This window comes from Rattus norvegicus, chromosome 2 (assembly GCF_021556685.1).
Source record: "Rattus norvegicus strain SHRSP/BbbUtx chromosome 2, alternate assembly SHRSP_T2T, whole genome shotgun sequence".
NCBI classification, from domain to species: Eukaryota; Metazoa; Chordata; class Mammalia; order Rodentia; family Muridae; genus Rattus; species Rattus norvegicus.
Window position 1 is genome coordinate 158,928,211 of NC_141535.1, and position 6,567 is coordinate 158,934,777.

Sequence of the window (6,567 nt, forward strand, 5' to 3'; positions counted from 1 at the left end):
CAACAAGTTTTTCTTTAAAAAAATTTCTTAGTGGATATTTTTTATTTACATTTCAAATGTTATCCCCTTTTCCAGATTCTTATACATAAAAACCCTATGACATCCCAGTTCTCCTTCTTGTATGAGGGCATTCCCCCACCCATCCAATCCATGCACCCCTTCCTGCCTCCCAACACTGACTTTCCCCTACACTGGAGGTGGAGCCTTGGCAGGACCAAGGGCTTCTCCTACCACTGGTGCCCAACAAGGCATCCTCTGCTACGTATGCAGCTGGAGCCACGGTCTTTTCCAACTTTGGATGGTGGTTTAGTTCCTGAAAGCTCTGATTGGTTGGAATTTTTGTTCTTATGGTGTTGTAAACCCCTTCAGCTCCTTTAATCCCTTCTCTAACTCCCCCAATGGGGACCCTGTTCTCAGTTCAATAGATGGTTGCTAGCATTAGCATCTGTATATGTCATGCTCTAGCAGAGCCTCTCAGGAGACAGCTATAACAGGCTCCTGTCAGCATGCATTTCTTGGCACCAGCAATATCGTTTGTGTGTGGTGCCTATATGTATATGGGCTGGAATCTCAGGTGATGCAGTCTCTGGATGGCCTTTCCTTCGGTCTCTGCTCCAAGGTTTGTCTTCATATTTCCTCCTATAAATATTTTCCCCTTCTAAGAAGGACTGAAGCATCCACACTTTGGTCGTCCTACTTCTTTTTTTTAAGCCAATAGAAAGTCTTTATTATCCAGCCAGTGACTACACTGGGTGTTTGGTGCCCCAGTGTAGCACCAAACTTTTCTCAGGGTGAGCTTTTAAGCACAGAAAAGGATATCCTGAGTTTACATATTTCATTTAACAAGAGCATCCAGAAGCAGACCTACAGAAGCCAAAAGGGAAGATTAGTACATTCAGAGACTTTCTTACAACTCTGAAATGTGATAAAGAAGATCTTGTTTTTGCTTTGGCAGATGGTGCTGCCTAAATGTTGAGCTTCAAAGCCTGAATGGAGCTTCCTTCATGGAGTCAGTTCTGCTAAGGTCTGGGGAACTGTACAGTAACACTATGTAACAATCTTGTCCATGTGCGGCCTTCTGTTCCCCTTCCTGCTCTTCCTGCTCCCCCAACCTCCAATGTGCTTTCCCATAAGCCTTACAAGATAGCTACTCCCTGCTTTTACTTAATAGGATGATCTCCAAACCCATCCATCCTCCACTGTGATGTAATGAAACTCATAAATAGACAGCATTTTCATTATCCATTATTGCACTGCAATATCTAGGCTGATTCTATGACTTGGCTACGGTGTAGCCAGTGAACAGTGTAGCAACAGGCCCTGGTGTGCAGGTGTCTCTACAGAAAGCAGACTTGATTCCTCTGGGTTTGTACCCAGAAATGCTATAGCTGAACTCAACAATAACTCAGTCTTAGTATTTCAGACACTGGCACCTGTTCTCATAGTGGCTCTACCAATTTACACTTACAACAGAATGTTTATTGCCCTTTCCCTATATTCTCAGTGACCTTTTCTTTCCTTTTTTTCTTTTGCTTTTTTTTTGCTTTTTTTTTTTTTTTTTTTGCTTTTTAACTTTTTTATTCTTTTCTTTGACAAAAGACCTGCCAAAAGCAACTTTTGTAAGGAAGGGTTTATCTTGGCTCACAATTTGAAGGCATATATTCCACCATGTTTGAGAGACCTGATGATATGATCGTTTCCTTCTTTTTATACAGTCTGAGGCCCTACCCAATGGGATGGTGTCACCTCCTTTAAGGATCAGTCTTCTCCCCACTTTAACTTTTTTGAAAACACCTTCATGTCCATGTTGTATTTACATGATGATTCCAAATTCAGTTCAGTCAGGCTGAGATGTAGTTCAGTGACAAAACCATTATGCATTATATTCCTTTTTCCTACACAGTAATATTCCACCATAAGAACGGTTTCTTTAACCGTAGACTTACAGTAGAAAATTTGGGTTGTTTTTTCTTTGCAGCTTTCAAGGATAATACTACCAAGAAAAATTTAGTAAAAGTTTTTGTACTAAGACAGTGCGGCTTGGTGACTGGGTCATGTTAAGTGTAAAAAAATTTCCAAACTTTTCTACCCAGTCGAACTTAAAAAAATTTCCAAACTTTTCTACCCAGTCGATGTATTTTTACATTCCTGTCACTGGTGTGTGAAGAATTTCATTCGCCTCCTCAACAGGATTTGCTATTTTCACCATTTTTAGTGACAATGTTTATGTCTCTTTTCATTTTCTACTGGTGCTATTTACTTTCGAGTTTCAGACACATCTTTTTCACCGACGGTTTCCTCTTCATCTTTCTGCAGAATAGACAGCTTTAATTTTGACGAAGTCCAATCTCTCTACTTTGTTTTCTTGTGAAATTGTGCTTTGGAGTTGAAAATATTAAGTCCTTAAGTTCTGAAAATTTTTCTGGAATAACTTTTTTCCCTAAGTCTTCCATATTGAATTTAAATATGTGATACATTCAGAAATTCTTTTAGATATTTATTTATTTTATATATATTCTTGGCTTGAGAAGGTTCGATTTGTTGAAATAAATTACTGTCTTTTCCTCTTTGAATCACATTTGTACTTTTTCAAACGTAGTTAAGCACATTATTGTTGGGTTTATTTCTGGATTTTCTTCCCTGTTGCATTGATTCATCTGCAAATATCATCGTATCTTAATCACTGTACCTTTATAATAATAAATCTTGAAGTTATATAATGTAGGACCTGCGACTTTATCTTTTTCAAAATTGATTATTGTTTAATAAATTGTACGCCCTTAGGTATTTCTGTTCGCCCCACCCCCGATTTTTTTGCTGCTCCCCTGCTTTATTCGAGCGAACACAGCTCTGCCATGAGCTCCTCCTTCTCCCGCTGCAGCTCCCACAGATGCTGCTGGTTTTGCTCCAATCTGTCCTCCAACCACTGCAGCAGAGGCCCGCTCACCACCGACATCTGGCTGCACAGATTTTGGTGAAGACCGAGCCATTGTGGATCTTGGTCACCGAGTTCAGATATGTGAGGCTATGGATCTGCCTGTACATGTCATGCTCCTCCTGACACAGGATCTTAGGCAGCTCCACCGCGGACTCCAGGCAAACTTTCCCAATGGTGACGTGAGGGAGGACGTGAATGGGGATTTCAATTCTCTCAGTCTGAGCTTTTCTGGGCTTGTACCGATGGGAAGCAAGTGTAGCGAACACGTCTGGTCTTTGTGTTCTTGTCATCTATGAAACAGGAGAAAATAAGTCCCACGAAGCCTTGGCACATCATTTGGTACATGGCTTGCTTGCGCATATCCCCCTGTGAAGGCCACACCATTATGTGAGGGTGCGAATGGTACCAGCTGACGACTCTCATGGGACGGCCGGTGAGTTCCACCCACCTTTCAGCCTCCATCCAGGCTGCGGACAGTTGCTCTGGGGAAATCTCCACGCGGTCCTTCTTCTTGTCAGGACGGCGCAGGTGATGACCAAGTGGATGTGGACGACTCTGATCGCATCCTCCTTCTCCGGAACACTGCACACATCACTTCCGGTATGTGCAAATTTGAACTCACTCCTTACATCGTTGTTCAGCTCCCCGATGCACAGACCCATCACCTCCTCCTTCTCCGTACTCAGGGCATGGTTCAGACAAACCAGAAAGGCGTCTGACTCCAGATGGACAGCCTGCAGGGCCTGAGTCACTGGCACCGCCATAGTCTTCCTGGTCTTCCTACTTCTTGAGCTTCATGTAGTCTCTGGATGGGATCTTGGGTAATTTGAGCTTTTGGGCTAAAATTCACTTATCAGTGAGTGCACAACACATGTGTGCTTTTGTAATTCGGTTATACTCATGAGATGATATTTTCTATTTTCTTCCATTTGCCTGTGAATTTCATAAAGTCATTGTTCTTAAGAGCTGAGTAGTACTCTATTATGTATGTAAATATATCATATTTTCTGTATCCATTCCTCTGTTGAGGAAAATTGGTTTGTTTCCAGCTTCTGGCTATTATAAATAAGGCTGCTTTGAACATAGTGGAGCATATGTTCTTGTTATATGTTGGAGCATCTTTTGGGTATATGTCCAGGTGTGGTATACTTGTGTCTTCAGGTAGTATTATGTAGAATTTTCTGAAGAACCTCCAGACAGATTTACAGAGTGGTTGTACCAGCTTGCAATCCTACCAACAATGGAGGAGTGTTCTTTCTCCACATCCTTTCTAGCATCTGTTGTCACTTGGGTTTTTTTTCCCTCCATCTTTACTAACTTGTGTATTTCTTATTTACATTTCAATTGTTATTCCCTTTCCCAGTTTCAAGGACAACACCCCCCTAACCCCTCCCTCTCCCCTTCTATATAGGTGTTCCCCTCCCCATCCTCCCCCCATTACCTCCCTTCCCACAACAACTGGACTGGGGGTTCAGTCTTGGCAGGAACAAGGCCTTCCCCTTCCACTGGTGCTCTTACTAGGCTATTTATTACTACCTCTGCAGTTGGAGCCCAGGGTCAGTCCATGTATAGTCTTTGGGTAGTGGCTTAGTCCCTGAGAGCTCTGGTTGGTTGGCATTGTTGTTCATATGGGGTATCAAGCCCCTTCAAGCTCTTCCAATCCTCTCTCTGAATCCTTCAATGGGGGTCTCATTCTCAGATCAGTGGTTTGCTGCTCACATTTGCATATGTATTTGCCATATTCTGGCTGTGACTCTCAGGAGAGATCTACATCCAGCTCCTGTCAGCCTGCACTTCTTTGCTTCATCCATCTTATCTAGTTTGGTGGCTGTATATGTATGGGCCACATGTGGGGCAGGCTCTGAATGGGTGTTCCTTCTGCCTCTGTTCTAAACTTTGCCTCCCTATTCCCCCCCAAGGGTATTCTTGTTCCCCTTTTAAAGAAGGAGTGAAGCATTCACATTTTGATCATCCTTCTTGAGTTTCATGTGTTCTGTGCAACTACAGTAATTCGAGCATTTGTGCTAATATCCACTTATCAATGAATGCATACCATGTGTGTTTTTCTGTGATTGGGTTACCTCACTGAGGATGATAATTTCCAGTTCTATCCATTTGCCTATGAATTTCATAAAGTCATTGTTTTTGATAGCTGAGTAATATTCCATTGTGTAGATGTACCACATTTTCTGTGGGAAATACAAATCAAAACAACCCTGAGATTTCATGTCACACCAGTGAGAATGGCTAAGATCAAAAGCTCAGGTAACAGCAAATGCTGGCGAGTATGTGGAGAAAGAGGAACACTCCTCCATTGTTGGTGGGATTGCAGACTGGTACAACCATTCTGGAAATCAGTCTGGAGATTCCTCAGAAAATTGGACTTTGAACTACCTGAGGACCGAGCTATACCTCTCTTGGGCAATCACCCAAAAGATGCCCCAACATATAAAAAAGACACGTGCTCCACTATGTTCATAGCAGCCTTAGTTATAATAGCCAGAAGCTGGAAAGAACCCAGATGCCCTTCAACAGAGGAATTGGAAAAGCTGATTTTTTTGATGGCAAGTTCATGTCATTAATGGCTTGAGGGAAACCAACTCATTAAAGCAATATTAAAGTTAAGTTTTAGTTATCTCATAATAGGTTTTGATACATATCTGATAACCTAGCTAAAGATACAACTGTGTTCTCTGAAAACCTATCAGGTATTTAGTCAATTTTCTTCATTTGGTACAAATCTGAGTACACCAGGCCCTGTTCTATATTCTAGTAAATAGCATGCCTCAAACGTTTCAATACCCTCTCATCATCAAACAATGTCCACTTGCATGCCATCACGTGGTTAGTTTCTCAGACTCATTTTAGTCTAGCATGAGTGAAAATGCAACACCCATGTGACACTTAAATACCTTCCACGCATTTTAAAAACTATGAATACAATAACCACAGTAAGGTTTAAAACCTTTCCACAGAGAGCTCTAATTATTTCAGCTTCCATGTCTTAGGTTTCAACAAATAATTTATCTTCTGTTAATATATGAGCTATATTATTATTTATTTTATGTTTGTCTAAATATTTTTACATAAAATGTATTCTCTGTTCAGGGTTTTCTTCCATGCTAAACGTGCTACTTAACACAATACAAACTGGAAAAATAGTTTTTCAATAACTTGATGTCGGAAGAAACCATTCAAGCATAATCTGATGTCGTGGTCCTGTGTGTGCATGATCTAAATACATACAAATATTACTTTAACTGTCGTCTTATTTGAAAACATAATTTTGAACTAAAAAAAAACCTATTATCCTTCTCTCTTATATTAATTTGCTGTTCAAAAACCACGGTAAGGCTAGTCTAACCCAGTAAGTTTGTAAGTCCCTTGAGTAGTATTATAAAGCTAAGTTCCCAGTACTGCTCAGATTACAAAAATTGCATGTAAGAAACTATTGTTGGCTTGTGGGAAGGGAGAGTCAGTTTTTTAAAGCACACAGCCCCTTAGAGATGACTCATAGCTGAAAAGAGAGCTGTATATCCATGAACATGAAGTCATCACTAAGTAGACTCAGTGAGGTTTATTTCTTAATATTTTATTGTTTTTATTTATCGATATACCCATATAGTTCA

At 40.8% G+C, this 6,567-nt stretch overlaps 1 pseudogene; it reads right to left on the minus strand.

Moving 5' to 3' along the window:
* Positions 1–2,830: 2,830 nt before the first annotated feature.
* On the minus strand, positions 2,831–3,702 carry Brcc3-ps6 (BRCA1/BRCA2-containing complex, subunit 3, pseudogene 6; annotated as a pseudogene).
* Between the last annotated feature and the right edge of the window lie 2,865 nt (positions 3,703–6,567).